This window comes from Homarus americanus, unplaced genomic scaffold (genome assembly GCF_018991925.1).
Source record: "Homarus americanus isolate GMGI-L3 unplaced genomic scaffold, GMGI_Hamer_2.0 scaffold39675, whole genome shotgun sequence".
NCBI classification, from domain to species: Eukaryota; Metazoa; Arthropoda; class Malacostraca; order Decapoda; family Nephropidae; genus Homarus; species Homarus americanus.
In genome coordinates, this window is record NW_024736071.1 from 10,720,152 (window position 1) to 10,738,063 (window position 17,912).

At 41.0% G+C, this 17,912-nt stretch overlaps 1 protein-coding gene across 1 annotated transcript in view; it reads right to left on the reverse strand.

The window, feature by feature from the left end:
- LOC121871703 (unconventional myosin-XV-like) overlaps nucleotides 1-17,912 on the reverse strand; it is a 176,799-nt gene that overhangs the window by 10,835 nt on the left and 148,052 nt on the right. The window lies entirely within an intron of this gene.

The following is a 17,912-nucleotide window of genomic DNA, read 5'->3' on the forward strand; positions in this document are numbered from 1 at the left end:
ACGTCACCATAGATACTTTTCCAGGCAACCAACTCTTGTTCACATAGGGTTATGCATGTCTGTGTTGATGACGCGATGAAAGTTGTGCCCCTTTTGACTATTGTGGCCAGAGTGATGAGCCGTTGACTGCCAAGTTGAAGCAATTGTGGAGAATTGTGGCCATTGTGACAAACTGTGGCCATTGTGACAAATTGTGGCCATTGTACCAAGTTGCAGCAATTGTGACGAATTGAGGCCATTGCGACAAATTGTGGCCATTGTAACAAATTGTGGCCAGAGTGATGAGCTGTGGATATTGTGCCAAGTTGCGGCAATTGTGATGAATTATGGCCATTGTGCCAAGTTGCGCCAATTGTGACAAATTGTGGCCAGAGTGATAAGTTGTGGCCATTGTGGCAAGTTGCTACAATTTTGGCAAACTGTGGCCATTGTAACAAATTGTGGTCATTGTGAAATTATGACAAGTGACGAATTATGGCCAATGTAACTAAATGTGGCCATTTTGACGAATTGTAGCCAGAGTAATGAGTTGTGGCCATTGTAACGAATTATGGCCACTGACAAATTGTGGTCACGGTGCTAAGTTGTGACAATTGTGACCAGTGACACATTGTGGTCATTGATGAGGTGGTCATTATGACTAAGTGGCCACAATGACGAACTGTAGCCATTGATGAGGTAGCCACTGTGATGAACTGTGGCCATTGTGACAAGTTGTGGTCATTGAGACGAGGTGGCCATTGTGACAAGTTGTGGCCATTGTGACCATTCTCGCAACAATATTTTGATCAATATTAGTGACAGCCACTTGCATGTTCTCAGGTGACCAAATGTGACCTGTATTTCGTTATAATTTGAAGTAGCTGTTATATAATGGATGCCCCTCAAAATCGAGGATGGCCGGCCCTAGGGCCACCTAGGAGTGAATTTGTTTAAGGTGTAGAAGCTGTCGCCAACACAACACCCACACACCAAGTTAACGAGTTGCATGACCCAGTGTCAAAGAATAGTCCGAGAAGACCAGACAACTCCCCAACAGCACTGGCTAACCACCCAGGTTCCCAATTACTGCTGGGTAGACAGGCAAATGGCGTAAAGAAACTTTCCCATAGTTTCACCCAGTCCGGGAATCAAACCCGGGTCCGCGAGCATGCTGACCATTACACCACCAGTTATCACTCACACACACACACACGCACACACAAACATTAACCGGCCGCCATCACCCTCAAGGTCCAAGTTAATTTCGCGTTCTTTTGGAATCACGTGAAGATGGCCTCACTCAGATTATTTCACCCGTCACGCTCTCGCGTGACATCATCATCATCTCTAGTACCGCGCGGCCAACAGATACCAATGTCATCCTTAAAAATAATGCCCTTTTTCCTCCTCAAAATTCATGAACTAAAACAGTGACGTTAACAATGGATACTAACATTTATTTACCAGACAAATTTTTGACTTTATATACATTATTTGTTGTTTACAACACCTAACTTAATGTTTGAAGTTATCTTTTTTCCCTAAGTTCTTGGTGGCAGCTATGTTATTGTTCTCCCTAGCACAACAATTGTTTAGCAGAGCATTAGAAGAAGCCCATAGCAGCACGGTTTGTACCTTTTCCGTACTTTGACCACCACCACAAAAGTCGCTGGGAAAAAGAGCCTCATTATCTGCCAAAACATTCAACGAAATGTCCATTGCTAAGTTTCGCTGGTTGACAATGAGGAAAAAAAATTGCTTTGTCAATTTGCTAACAATAATATAATTGTATAGAACAATGTTTGTTGCAGTTTCATTTGGATACAACAGAGAACCTCCGCTTATACACCGAATGTAGTTGTGGCTATCTGGCAGAATTATCTTCCCTCTCTGTACACTTTATTAATTCCCTGCAAAAGTTACATTTAATTTTCTTGAAAACTGCATAGCAGCAGTAACCAGCTAAGTAGGGTACAATAGTCCAGGAAAATTAGGCAATTTTTATGCCAAATGTTGAACTAATTCATAATGATATGATACTTAGTAGAATTATTGGGAATACGTTCCTAAACAACATACTAAACTTCCTGATCAATCCGGGGTGATCTTTCGCCGCCGTCTTGAAAAAAATGGCAGCCAGTCGCTGTTTTTCATGTTTTACTCATTAACCGCTGATATAAGAAATATGGCACAAATAATAGAGCGTAAAATTATGCACATTTTGGTATATTCAGCTTTTGTGAAGGATTAATACTTTCTGAGAAAATAAACATTTTGTTTCCACAATAGCTACAACACACCTCTAATTTTGACACTTGAATGTTCCAGTGGAAAAAAACAACAAGAATATAATGTCTGTTTTGCTTTTAAATTTTGCAGGTACTAATGTGAAATGGAAAGTTTTACTTAAATGATAAATAGAGACAATTACAAGCTGAAATATTAGTTATACAAAATGAAACATATAGAAATATACTGAAAATGGACAGCCTTACTTAAATGATATATACAGACAATTACAAACTGAAATATTAGTTATACAAAATGAAACATGTAGAAATAAACTGAAAATGGACAACCTTACTTAAATGATATATACAGACAATTACAAGGTGAAACATATAGACAACTTGAAATACACTGAAAATGGAAGAACTGTGTCCTTTATGTGATGAAAGCCTCTCCAGAGTCTGTATAGTCTCTGTCAAGAGAGGTCTTCCAACAATGACTAGAGCCAGTGAAATGTTAGATGGGAAATGGACTCTGCGGAAAGACAGGCAAACAGTAAGAGTACATGAAAACTGTAGGGAGGAATACACAAGGGAAGATACAATTAAAGCCAAAGTAAAGAAGCGATTGGTAGGTACTACAGAAAATGGAAGTTTGACAGCTTCTCCAGTAAAAGGAAAATAGAGATCTGCAATTTCTGCATTTGATTTCAGGTGCTGCTGCCTTTTTTGTTCAGAAGTATGTAATATAGACTCGGAAATGAAGAAACCTGCACATGGGCGGCGGAAAATTTGGAGTGTTAGGACTTTAGGCTTCAATGAAGTAGTGAAGATTGTATTGTTCTTTTTCTCTGAAAGTTTTAGTCTTACACAAAAGCTGAATATACCAAAATGTGCATAATTTTATGCTCTTTTATTTTGTTATTAAATGTCCTCTCTCTAAAATCAGCGGTTAATGAATAAAACATGAAAAACTGTGAACGGCCGCCATTTTTTCAAGATGGCGGCAAAATCTCACCTGGGATCGGTCAGGATGTTTCTACCAAGTATCATTTCATTATGAATTAGTTCAACTTTTTTTTCCTAATTTCCCCGGACTAACAACAGGAAAAACGTCCTTACACTTTTAATATCATTATCTATCACATCTACGTTGAGTTTGTGAACATCTAGCTTGTACTCCTTTTCCATGTCAACCCGGTTAGTTTCCTCAAAATTCCTCAGGTCAACATATTGGTTATGAAGTGGTAGGATCAAATAAAATAAAGACATCATTCTGAGATTTTTTTTCACACTCTACCACTTGACGCACAGATATGTTGTACTGGCCACCTACCAGCTGGCGATACTGACCAACCTTGCTTTAAGATGATCTCTCTGAAATTTACCTGTTAGTATATATTTAATTTTTAGTTCATTTATGCAATAATCTGTCAGTTTTGTCATTGTATGTATGGTATGTTTCAAGGCCATAAACTCTTTATTTGTTTTGCCTTTTTATTTTTACTTTACTTTTATCCTCTTCACCATTGACCGGCTCGTTAGTCACTTGGGCGGTCGGTCACGTCTCTGTCACTACGTACATGATAGCCCAAACTTGCCAAAAAATCACTATTGGTAAATATTTTTTCCTTCGCATCCTTACCTAATTTCACTCATCATTAGATAATATTCTCCATGAAATGGCAAAAGAAAGCACAAAAGAGATAGGACTTATTCTCGAGTTTGTTTTCATTCATTTACTTCATGCTCAAGCTACACACCAGTCAAAAAGCAAAACATAATATATATTATCAGTAAAATTTCATTACTTATATATTTACAAAATGGTTACAATGTCGTGTGGCCATATACTACACCCAGTGACATCAGACGCACGCGACGTCAGGTCCACCAGGTGTCTCGGTTGTCTTGCCTGAACGCTACATGGAGAGATTAGATTCGGTTATGTTAAATTGGGTTTAAATTTAGTTTTACAGGGTATCGTGTTAGCTTAAGTTAGGTTAAATCAGATAAGGTTAGATTAGGTTATTAATTTTATGGTGAAATAAGTAGCGGGGAGCTAATACTCAGGTGATCCCTTCTTGGGTATATCTTGATTATCTGTAAATTACAATCCCAAGTTATATTACCCGAGACCATGTAAACTCCTACACTAAATACTTAGAAATTCTTAAGATTAACTTTCCATATAATTAGTTATCTGAGAACCCATCCGCCTTGTGTAAGCTACACCGATTTACTGTAGACGGTGATAATTTTGATGGTGATCCCGTCTATAAAGTTCCCGCCTAGAGAGTTCCCGCCCATAAAGTTTCCGCAGACAAATTTCCTGCCTCTCTCCACAAAAAAACACTCAAATCACATCACACCACAAAACCTTCCATCTAACAAATCACAAAACACAAACAAAAAATTTAAAAAATGCTCTGAATTGACCACAATCTATGCAAACAAATAAACAAAACAGGTTACAAGTTTAGCTCGTTTCAAGAATCAAACAAACACAGGCACAAACAAATATTACTTAGATCAGACAGGCATAAAAACAAAAACAAACATTACAAGCACCAGTCAAGCAATGTAACACTCCTACTGCACCCGTTTCTGTTCATCCTCTCATAGGGATTATAAGGAAAACTTTCGTCGTGGCCCTTGACATCTCCAAAGCATTCTCTCCCCATCTTTGTTCTCTAAGAACCGATCCATGGCAGTTGTTGCCGAAGGATTGACCTCTCTCGCTCTTTCTCTGCCAATAGTGGTGTCCCACAGGGTTCCGTGCTTTCACCAACTCTCTTCTTTCTTTTTATAATGATTTACTTCACACGACGACTAATTCTATCCATTCTTACGCTGATAATTCTACTCTTCACTCTTCTTCACATTTTTCCTTCCCCCTAATTCTCAAACTAGATCTGTTTCTAGAGCTGATATCATTTCATCTATCAATGCGGATCTGTGCAGCATTTCCGAATGGGGAGGTAGAAACTTGCTTAAATTCACTAGTAATAAAACTCAATATTTACCAATTACACTTTCCAAATTAGATGATCTCACACCAATCACACTTCAGGACGCAATCATTCTGCCAAGTTCTAAAATAGATATGCTAGGCCTCACCATTTCCTCTAATATGTCATGGAAGCCACACATCCATAACATTGCTAAAGCTGCCTCCCGAAAGCTGGGAATGCTGTACAGATGCTGTAGCTACTTCACTCCTGAGCAGTTGCTTCAAATTTATAAGGGATTCATTCGTCCTAACTTGGAGTACTGCTCTTCTTCTGTCCAACTGTTAGATAGGGTGGAATTAAGGGTATTTCCTTTAGTTGACAATCTTTCTTCCCTTTCTCTTCGCCGCAATGTTGCTTCACTTTCTCTCTTTTACAGTTATTTTAATGAGCAATGTTCGGTGGATTTGGCATCCTGTGTACCCCCGGCAAGGCCGTGGGATCGTAACACTCGTCTTGCCAGTGGTGCCCACAGTTTCTCTGTGGTTGTCAGTCACACTAGAATAACCCGTTATAGTACATCCTTCTTTCCTCGCACAGCCAAACTGTGGAATGCCCTGCCTTCTTCTGTGTTTCCATACTCATACAATGTCTCACTTTAAAAAGCTGGTTTTCCGGCATCTTCCTGGTGTAGATTAATATACTTTTGTCTTTTCTATTTTTAATTTATTTTTACTCTTATTTTTTCACCCCCTAGCCTCGTTGTGGGTTGATGACCTGTGCCCGGATGGGCTAGTCCCTGTAAAAAAAAGAAGAGCAAACAAACACGTGGACACACAAAGCATGTGTGTGTGGTAGTGCTGACATGAACAACTAAAATACGACTATAATTACCGCCATTTATTTGAAGTAGAGACTTACAGTGTGTATGCTATGGTGATGCTTGTGTTATGGTGGTGACTATGGCATGGTGTGTGTAACGAGATAGTGGTACAGTGAGATAGTAATATATCATGATGGAGTATAGTCATCGCAAATAATAACCAATGAATAAAGATTAGCAACACGCCTATTGGCCACCGTAAAGTTATTTGTAAGGAAAGCTGAAGTAAGGGGTATTTTAACAGTGTCTAGTGGCTTATTATACATACAGTAGCAGTGTGTGTTGTGGTTGATCCATCATAAATTTGTTTCTTATCTCTAACCAGGCTTACTTGACCCCCTAGCTTTGAGTCATCTACAAGTAAACCATTTTACTACAAAGTCCCCAGTCTGTGTTATTCATATTTACTTTGAACAGTAGCACTTGGACCCAACACAGAGCCTAAGTTTTTCATTAAGTACGCTTTACCAGGCGGGTGCTTCTTACTATGGATGGTGGTTAAGTGGTCATGGTTACACTACAGTATACTCAGCGTGACGCTCTTATACATGGTCGTGATGATGGATAGGGTATTAGGATTGTTAGGGTGACAAGATATGCATTGCACTAGGATAGTGGAGGTGAGGACGTTATGGTGGCGTTAGTGATGGTGTGGTGGCGTCATGGTGACACTACACTGTTGGGCCACAACCAGTGTTACAACATAAAATATTTCACGGCGTACAACTTCTTGGCCTTTATCACACACCAAGCGAGACAACCATCTTAACACTCCCCGACTTTCTCTGTTTACATATGTATCGCTTTCTATATATATATATATATATATATATATATATATATATATATATATATATATATATATATATATATATTCACGTGTGCCTTTAGAATAACAGTTACTCTACAGCTTTTTAAAGAATGGCAATCGTAGTGCTGGCAGGCATCGGAAGAGATCAAACTTGAAAGTGCTAAATCGACAATCACCCCTGAGAGACTATCAACCCCAACCGTGACGTTTGGAGAAGTACTGCTCGAGAGAGTATAAAAACCTTCGAGGATGATCGACTGCACGCCAATGGAGACAAGCGCTAGAGTAGGAAAAACACTGCCGTCGCCCCTCCCTCAGTAATTGTACTTCACCACACCCACAACCTCTACAGGTAACCCTTCGGTCCCGTTTTAGCTTCTCGGGCCACAACAGAGTTCACCAACAATGATGAAACCATTAAAATTTTTCAATCATTTTGTAATCCTTGGATGATCATACTCGACTCCGAATGACAGCCAGAGAGCCAGAGCTAGCGCGTGTCCCCTTGACCCCTGGAGAACCACACAGTGTGATGAAGGCAGGTTCTTGAGGCGATGTGACAACCTGAAGCAACCCTCATACTTGACTACACCTTACCTAACACTACACTACCCTTACCCGGTTATCTTCCTCTCCACCTTCTCCTGTCTAAATATTTATGGTCATTTATTCATTATGATAAAGGTATGTACTGTACAAGTTAGTGTCGGCCTGTCTTGGGGTGACACACTATAGTACCAGGCCTGTGTGGGTACTTAGTATACAAGCCTGTTACGTTATACTGCACACCATGATAAATTCTCACACTTCTCAATAATATTTTCTTCTCAATCAGTTTCTCATGTCGGAATAATTAAAGTGTTTAGTATCTTGTACTCAATGCAGTATCTTGTACAATTGTAATATCTTGCTCAAGCTGTGATATTTTGTACTAACTGCAATATCTTGTACTAACTATAATCCTGTAATAATCTAATATGTTGTAGTATTTGTAATATCTTGTGAATGCTTGGCAAGATCCGCATATTGATATACTTCCTGTCTACAGCAATAAAACAGTTTTAAATTTGTCAAGGAAGTGTTAATATACAAAAGGAAATGAGAGAGAGAGAGAGAGAGAGAGAGAGAGTTTTACAATATGAAGTGAAATCACGGAAGGCCCACCTCACCAGTTAAGCAATACGGAGTGAATATTCAAAAAGAGTCAAGGTGTCTTAAAAGCAGAGTGGCGTTATATATATATATATATATATATATATATATATATATATATATATATATATATATATATATATATATATATACATTATATACATACCCGAGACACGCAACACGGTGATGCGCTACAGTGTAATATTCCAGGTAACATAAGTCTTGTGTAATGCATAACGCAGCACCAGGAACCACGACTACTAAGACACAAGGAAACTATTCTTAACTGGAGGTGATATACCATTAACTCACCGAGACTACTGACACTACTTCAGATGTCTTGTACACATTTAACATGCCAATTGTTAATATATTGGTAGGCCCACGAACATCAGATGCGGTCAGCTAGGTCATCAAAATTTTTTCTATCTATCTATCTATCTATCTAATCTATCTATCTATCCTAACATAAAATACGACAGTTGTCTTCTATTTTGTGAGGGCCGACAAGATATATGTTGCGTTATCCAGCTGTTTGTGCTGTTGGCAGTAGGTTTTGGCCAAATCACTGCAGACCAGCAGTACATGTGATCGAATGCTGGGGAGGAAGATTGCGTGGAAATCATACATTCGTATTTAGGTGAAGCTCAAGTTTAGGAAGGTTAAGTTAGGTTAGTTTGGTTCATTCATTCTATGAACCAAATAATGTAGCCGTATCTGATATTTTGAGAAGTTTCCACACTCGCCGAATGTAAATAAGGTGTAGTTAACACAACATGTGTCTTGTGCTAAGTGACCGGTTCAGCGGACCCTAGTCCAGTCTGGGTAGGCTGGACTGTTTTCGAACTGTGACCTGCTACCGTCAAAAAGCATTCTAATAAAAAATATTACCGTTTTTCATGGTAATAAAGTCGTCAACATCGGTCACGTTTGTCTTGATAATTAAGAGTTTTTCAGCAGTGGTGAGGTGGCGACACTCCAAGTGGGTGGATTAACTAGAACTCTCACTCACGTGTTTCCGGGTTAATCTTTCCCCTTAATTGGTCATGTCATGATGCATTGTCCGGTGATACTTTATCTGCAACACCTAAATGTTGTCTAAATTGCTCTGACATTGCTTTAACTATTCTCCTAAAGCTGCATGGAAACTATTCGAACACCTAAAACAATAACATCATTAACAATGGGTCGAGGTGTATTACCTTCAACAAAATCGTCCCTATGGTTTGTTGATGTAGCTGTTTTATTTTTGCCTCGTTTTATTAATCACAACTGGAGTTTTCATGTACCGAGGAACTTAACATTCCTTGAGTGTCCAAGCGAACAACATTTTATTCGTATGATTACTGCAATAAGATGAAGGAAGACCTTGACGCTAATATAAGACTCTGTACACAGAATTACGTCATAATATACTACACTAAGAATAAACAATTATCTTAGTACGGTGCTCTACGCGTCAGTGGAGGGTGACTCATACATATCAATTAGTGCGGGGAAGCTGAAAAGTGTGTGTGTGTGTGTGTGTGTGTGTGTGTGTGTGTGTAAATTTACGCTCAAGATAATGCTTACAAAAACCCATGCTCTAATGGTTTCACGTTTAAGGGGAATATAAGGTAAATTATTATTACCATTAGTATCATAAATTATCGACTTATGACCCCATAAATCAGTTCTTTAACATATAAAATGGAGTTTTGACGCGTTGTGGTTGTTTCTGTTACTTTCACAGAGATTGTCTTACAAAACCAAACAATTGACAGCCATGTGCATTATGTTGACAAAAAGAGAACAAGCAATACAGTACCTTGTGTTCCCTCACTGGTGGACTCAGGTGTTGGACAGAATGAAGCTGCGAGAAAGTCAAGTCAAGATTTAGAGGCGAGACACAGCGAGGTACAGGTTTACACACAACAAGTAAACAACTCAAAAGCTTCCCATTAACAATACCACAAGTAATCAAACCTCAAGGGCAACAACAATCTTTAGTTACCCAACCAGCAACAAGGTGGTCACCCTATTAACTACAGTAATACTTTCCTCTTTAGTTCGTCAGCTTCCACGGTGGTTTTTCTTCCTCCGCTAACCTTTAACTCTGTGTCCGGTTAAGAATTTTGTTGAGGGACAATGAAGACGACAGTTGCGAGCGCCCAGTGGTGTGAGTTCCCTCTGACCCCGTGATTAATATTCCTTTAACACACACTGAAGTGCGACAAACACAATAAATACAACACCAGAGGTCCAAAGATGACAGTATAAGATAAGATGGGCAGACCTCATAAGGCCAGTAATGAAGGTTGACAATTGGTGACACTGTTTTCTGTGTTGGTTCAGGTCGTGTGAGGTCACCACAATCAAAAGGCAAGAGTTGGTCAGTGAGGATGTCACCCTGTCACCCCGGTTTACTGAGTGTCATGACTATGACCTCAATATATGGGAATATCTCACTCCGTAACGCTTGTGTTAGAAAATATATCTTGGTGGATCTGAATGTGGACATTGAGAGAGCATATTTATGTCTATTATAAAGGATCTTGACAGTTGTTATAAGACCGATTGATTTATATCATCACACTATGGCACCTTGTAAGCTGGACTCTTGAGCCTTAAGAGGGACTCGTGATATATTAGTGGGCCTCCTAGAAATTTCAACTTTAAACTTATTTGGGTTCCTATCACACACACACACACATCCTTGACCACCGAAGGGTCAAGACCTATCGGATGTCCGCTCCCGCTGCGGCAGCTGCCCCCGGCCAATGTTCAGCCCATTCCCCAAGTCCCTCTCCTCGACCCATCCTCACCACCGGGATATCAACATAATCCCGTCAGAAGTGACAATTTCATTTCAGAAAGAAGTTGGATCAGTGTTGAACAGTGTTTAAGCCAGTGAATTCAGCACTAGACAGTACCAGTGAGATCCGTGACCCATCAGTGAGTTAAGCACCCCTGGAAACCGACCACCATCTTCTGACCAGGCGATGTTAATCATCAGTCCACCCTGGTAACAACAGTGGGTCGGCTTTACACCAGACTATGAGATACCACAAGGGGTCACAGCTCAAGATTGAAGAAGCCGCAAGTCCAGAAAACCGTGAGGGCAAACTTTTTCGGAGTGAGGGTTGTAAACTCTTGGAACAATCTACCAGAGAGTGTTGTGACGGCACCGAGTGTGAGCTCTTTCAAGACCAGACTTGACCAACACTGGAGCGGGTTCAGGTACATTCAGGAGCCGGTGCATGCCCAGTATTTGCCAACAGTGCGTGACAGAGACGTGACCGATCGCCCGGGCGGCTAGCGAGCCGACCTTTTGGTGAAGAATATAAAGGAAAAGAGACGTGACCGATCGCCCAAGCGGCTAACAAGCCGATCAGTGGCGAAGAGGATAAAAGTAAAAGTAACACAACATCATCTAGCAGAGAGTGAGGTACTGTGAGACTACCCCACACCACCCGGTGTCTACATGACCATGTAAGGTCCTTTGTATCATATCAACACCTGTGGACGAGTTACTGTACCACGTGAACACCACACCACCCAGTGTCTCCATGACAACGTGAGGTCCTTCATATCAACACCCGAGGAAAAGTCACTACACCACGTTTACACCATACCACCAGGTGTCTACAAGACTACGTGAGGTCCTTCATATCAACACCTATGGACGAGTTACTGCACCACGTGAACACCAAACCACCCAATGTATCCAAGACCACATGAGGTCCTTCATATCAACACCTATGGACGAGTTACTGCACCGCGTGAACACCACACCACCTGGTGACTCCATGACTACGTGAGGTCCTTCATGTCAACACCCGAGGGCGAGTCACTACACCACCTGGCCTACGTGACCCCACACAGTATGGCAAGAGACCAGCCCGGGCCATCAACTGTAAACCATAATAATTTGTATGTTCAATTCATGTTCCTTCTCCTTTTAATAATGAAATCTTTTATTAAACGGGCCCCCCCTCCCCAACACACACACAATATGACCATAGCATATGAATACGCCCTATATACTGTACATGAATTCACATTCATTATAAACAGGTTGGAAATTGATGGAAGAGGTAGAAGCTATAAAGCGCGACTTTTTTAGTCAGTTTTTGTGAACATCTTTATGACATCTCAATTTGTTTCAAGACAAAAAGAAGCTTTATCATGGTAGTAGCAGTAATATATATATATATATATATATATATATATATATATATATATATATATATATATATATATATATATATATATATATATATATATATATATATATATGAAGGAGGTCCATTCTTATTATGTGTTATGAACCAGGGGAAGTTGCTATAAGGTACTACATTACTATTCTAATCTCAGGTGGACGTCACATTCATCATTAAAGAATCACTGTACCTGTGGTTTACATCTTACTTTGCATTTGGGTGCACAACACTGGTTAACTTGATAAAATTTATGTTTCTAAGTCTGATAATAGTACGAACCATAACCCATATAGTGAAGAAGAACCACTTTGAGATGGCGGGCGGCGGTGTAGACGCCACAGAACCCCACATGATTAGGTGAGGCCCAGCCAGTCTCGCAAAGCACCATGACATAGCAGCAGTAGCAACAGCAGGGGGAGAAGGTTAAAATTCGAGTCTTTCTATTGACACACAACACCCACGTATCACCTCCACTCACCGCCACGACCATTCACACACTGACGTGACTGCTGGAGCAGCTTAAAGTGCAAACTAACTCCTCTCCTTCAGCTTCGCCCCAGATTTTCAGCAGAAACTATCTCATAACTCCACCAGTCGCGTATTTGAATTTTTAACTATAAGAAGGTAATGCCTGTGACTTCAGCAACCAACCTCCACAGATCAACAGTGATGTATGTTAGTATGTATGCTTACTTCTTGGTTACTTGCCAGTGTGTGTGTGTCACGCTAAATAGAGATGATAACCATTATACAAAATACCGTAAAAATTAATCACATCACAGCAAACTTAACTTAACCTAAACGACATGTTACATGAAATGAGAATTATTTCCACATGCACAAATTTCCTTAAAGTTCTGGCAATATTTTTTTTTACTCTACTTTGCAAACACGTCCGTTCCGTTTTAAAGTTTAATCAAACGTTTATCCCTATTTAGCGTCACTTATAAAAATAGGCTAGGTGGCATTACTACATTTTTTATCGTTACCAATCATTTTGTTTTATACATTTTTTTTCCTATTCATTCTCATTTCCCCAGCGTACTTTCCTTGATTAGCTTTATCACTTTGGCTCTTTCGTTTTTCTTTTTCCTTAGCATTTTTTTTTCAGACACCGTATTCCAGTTTTCGTTTTCTTATAGTTCAGCATGATCCAACTTCTCTCATCAACACGTAAAGGTTTCAACCACTCAATACTACGTGCAGGTCGTATCCCCCACGGATCACAGTATTCTCTCACAGACGTTAATGAGGCAATGCCAATGCTAACATGTACACTCGAGAATAGAATAAAAAAAATACATTTGCCACATTCTTACACACACACACACCTACCAACATAAACACACGTGCCAACACGCACACACACACTCGAGGACGTACACAAACGAGTAATGATACATACACACGTCTCCCAGCCATAAAATACACATTTGGCTGCCGCGCTTGGATTCCCTCCCTATCATTCACGTATATAATAGTGATTTTCTTCGCTACTCTCATGCTACTTTTTTATATTCTCCATTGTTCTCTATTGAATCTGTCGTTACTACAGCATTTCTCTGTCCAGCTAATATTCTGGTGTTCCTTTACTCATATTCTTCATCTGATCAGCTTTATCCTTCCTCCTTTGTCTCCGTCATTTGTTTTTACCTTTCATATTTCCTAGGCTCGTGTTCCCGGGCAATGAGAGAGTAGATTTGACAGTAAGTAAAAGTGGTGAAGAGGATAAAAGAAAAAAGTTATTAGGCTATAAGACCTGTACGCAATATCTCACAGGTAACAGAATGAGTAAAAGAATCGTCTTCAATAAAATTATTAATAAACTGCTAAACAAATAATAACAATCATATATTATAAATACACTCTTCAGTAAACTAGGCCTAAAATGACAAAAACAATTAAAATAGTCACTACCATTGGGAAGGCCACCGACCAATAACTATCGCCACACTAGGCTTAAAACTACGGCACATTTAGTTTTAACCACCAGAAAAAATACTATTTCCCCCCTCGTTGGTTACGCTTATAAAACCTCCAAACATAAACATGGCGGACTTCAAACTCCGGTTACGAGAAATTCCAGCACCAGGAAACTAAGGTGAAATACTGCATAATTGTGGGCAGTGAAAATGACTTGACCAACACTACAACTAATGACTGTCTGATGATAAAAGGACGGAGACAAGCGGCAGATAGATGTGGAGTTCTTCCTCATCCTTGTCATTACTGGTACTCTGGTAAGCTTCAGACAACATTGCATTTCTCTTTACCACACTCCCTCTTTCTGTCTCACCTTTTCTCCTCGGCTACTCTCCCCCTTTATCCCTCACTTTTCCCTCATTCTCTCCCACTTCTTTCCTCAGCCATTCTGACCACTCCTCCACGCGTTTCCACCCATCATGCACCAACCCCTCACGTGATACTTACTGTGCCAGTACAGCGTAACTGTGTTCCCAGGCATGAGGCAACGGGTGTTTGTTTGACATAACCAAGGGCGCCCTGCCTCCTGGGAACACTCGCTTCAGGCAGCATATTTTCTCAGGCGACCACTGCCAAATGGCGGTGTTCATTGCTACTAAGCCGAAATTTGCCCAAAATGTTATCCCGTCAGTCACGTTTATATTAATTCCCCTTGTTTGTTTGTCTGTTCATCTCAATACTATATTATTATAATTTTAACTGCCGAGCACCTGGATATACTGTATTAAATTCTGGTCTTCAGGTTAAATGTTTGAGTCATCTCTGAAAATCTGCTCAAGGCTGATCAAAGGTCAAGATCAAAGCCGCGAAAGAAAAAATAATAATAATAAATCCCAGCTAATGCATAAAGGGTGCACATTTTCAGGTTGTGCCAATATGTCTGTGTTTTTTCCTACCAACGATCCACTGAGTTCTATGCCAAAGCTGTATACCAGAACACTAGTTAAGGTATATCACCGAGGAGGGCTGCTGCTTTGTGTTACAGATACTATGTCATATCGCCTCACATGTTATCTGACTAAATTATTAAGGTCAACACTGACATTTTGTTTTACTAGGCCAGACTGGGTCACATCCAGGCGAGTCTAACTTTTGCGTTTTAAACTTATAATGAGAATCTTGTTGTCACCTGAAAATTTTCTTTGTACTACTTACTGGTACTTCCACCAAGTGTTTTTGAAGATTTCAGTTAGTCGACTTCACTGGAAACTCCTTGTGTTTAGTTAACACTGGTCAAAAGTTACGGTCACATGACTTAAGGTCGGTCAATTGGCTGTAGACCTTCAAACATGTACTCGTAGATAAAATTCTGCTCATCAGTTAGACATAATGACAGTTTTCACCATCAAGTTCCCTCCTTGGGATTTGCTGTACCCTATGTTTTCACAGAATACACCAGGAAACTGCAAGGGTCAAGGAAGCGAAAATAGAGGAAGGCGTAGGAAATAATTGATAAGAAGCTAGAGGAAACATCCCCGAAAAGTACATTTGGGAACTGTGAACTACACTCTTCTACACTCTCTTCAGTTTGGGGGAAGGGGGGGCGTCAGTCGAGGAGAGATGACTGGACCAGCCCTGAGAAGACTCAAGTGTGAACCCCCAAAGACTTAATTATTAAAAATATATTCACTAATAGAGAGATTGTATCATACTTATTATGGTCTGTTCATAGCTCTCCCACACATACACTTACTCTCACACACTTCCTCACTCACGCACTCCCTCTTCCTCACATTCACACACCCCTGCTCTTAATCTTCCACACTCCCTCACACACTTTCACTCCCTCATTCCCTACTCCCTGACTCACACCCTCGCTCTGCCATACATCCTAATTTTACCATACACCTCCACTCTCTCATACACCTTCACTCTGCCATACACCCTTACCTTGCCATACACCCTCAACCTACCATACACCCTCATCCTGCCATACACCCTCACCTTGCCATACACTCACTCTGCCATACACCCTTACCTTGCCATACACCCTCACTCTCCCATACACCCTCACCCTACCATACACCCTCACCTTGCCATTCACTCACTCTGCCATACACCCCACTCCCATACACCCTCACCCTGCCATACACCCCTCAACCTGCCATACACCCACTCTGCCATACACCCAGTCTGCCATACACCCCACTCTCCCATACACCCTCACCCTACCATACACCCTCACCTTGCCATACACTCACTCTGCCATACACCCTTACCTTGCCATACACCCTCACCCCACCACACACCCCTCTGCCATACACCTCACCTTGCCACACACCCCCACCTCCCATACACCCCTCACCCTACCATACACCCTCACCCATACACTCACTCTGCCATACGCCCCACCTTGCCATACCCTCACCCTGCCTAAACCTCACCCACACCACACACCTCTGCCATACACTACCTGCCATACACTCACCTGCCATACACTCACTGCCATACACTCACCCTGCCATACACCTCACCCTACCATACACCTCACCCATACACTCACTCTGCCATACACTCACTGCCTTACCTCACCCTGCCATACACCACTCTGCCATACACTCACTCTGCCATACACCCACTCTGCCACACACCCCCACTCTCCCATACACCCTCACCCTATCACCCTGCCATACACTCCTTGCCATACACTCACCCTGCCATACACCCTCACTCTACCATACACCTCAACCCATACACTCACTCTGGCCATACACTCACCTGCCATACACTCACCTGCCATACACTCACTCTGCCATCACCCTACCATACACCCCCAACCTGCCATACACTCACTCTGCCATACACCCTCACCCTACCATACACCCCCAACCTGCCATACACTCACTCTGCCATACACCCTCACCCTACCATACACCCCCAACCTGCCATACACTCACTCTGCCATACACTCACCCTGCCATACACCCCCACTCTCCCATAGACCTAAAATGTTTTTGTCATTATGTTTCTCTAACACCATACTGGACCGTGATTTGACCTTCTGCTGTGACCCTGGCCTCTATATCTGCGAGACTCACTAGATTAATTTATCCCTTTACTAGCCCTAAGCATGGCTTGAGTCATTCAAACATTTGTGGACGAAACGTACAAGGATACTGGCATTCATGCTTGTGTACATACATACATGTATTGAGACAGACAAACATACATGCAGTATGTACAAAATGATTATATGTATGGATAATGCAGGCATAGATATATAGGTACCGCAATCATACTGTATATACAGTACGTAATACGCAGTAAATATATTTTGCATACCAATAGAGGAAACAAATAGGAAGTTATTACCATCGATGTCAGTATAAAGAGTGAAACTACCAGCCAGGAAGATAAGTAAACAAGTATTAAACACCCACCCCCCCCCCATGCCATGAACTAAATATCAACTAGAAAAAATTGCCAAAGAATATGGTCACTATTATATCCAAATTTCAGCTCTAAGCTCAAACTGTGCCTGAGATATTGGCCAATGTCACAGGATATTTATCCCTTGTGACATAGTTTCTGAGAGGCATTTTGTGGAGATCGGACAAACAAACAAACAAGAAAACTAACAGAACAACCACTGAATTCCCCCTACACGTTCTACACTTAGCACCAGGAGACAGAATTGGGAGGGAGCAGTCCACAATAAATAAGTGGAGAGAAAGGCAGATAGAGAGACGAATCGTTGGATGGATGAATACAGTATACTGT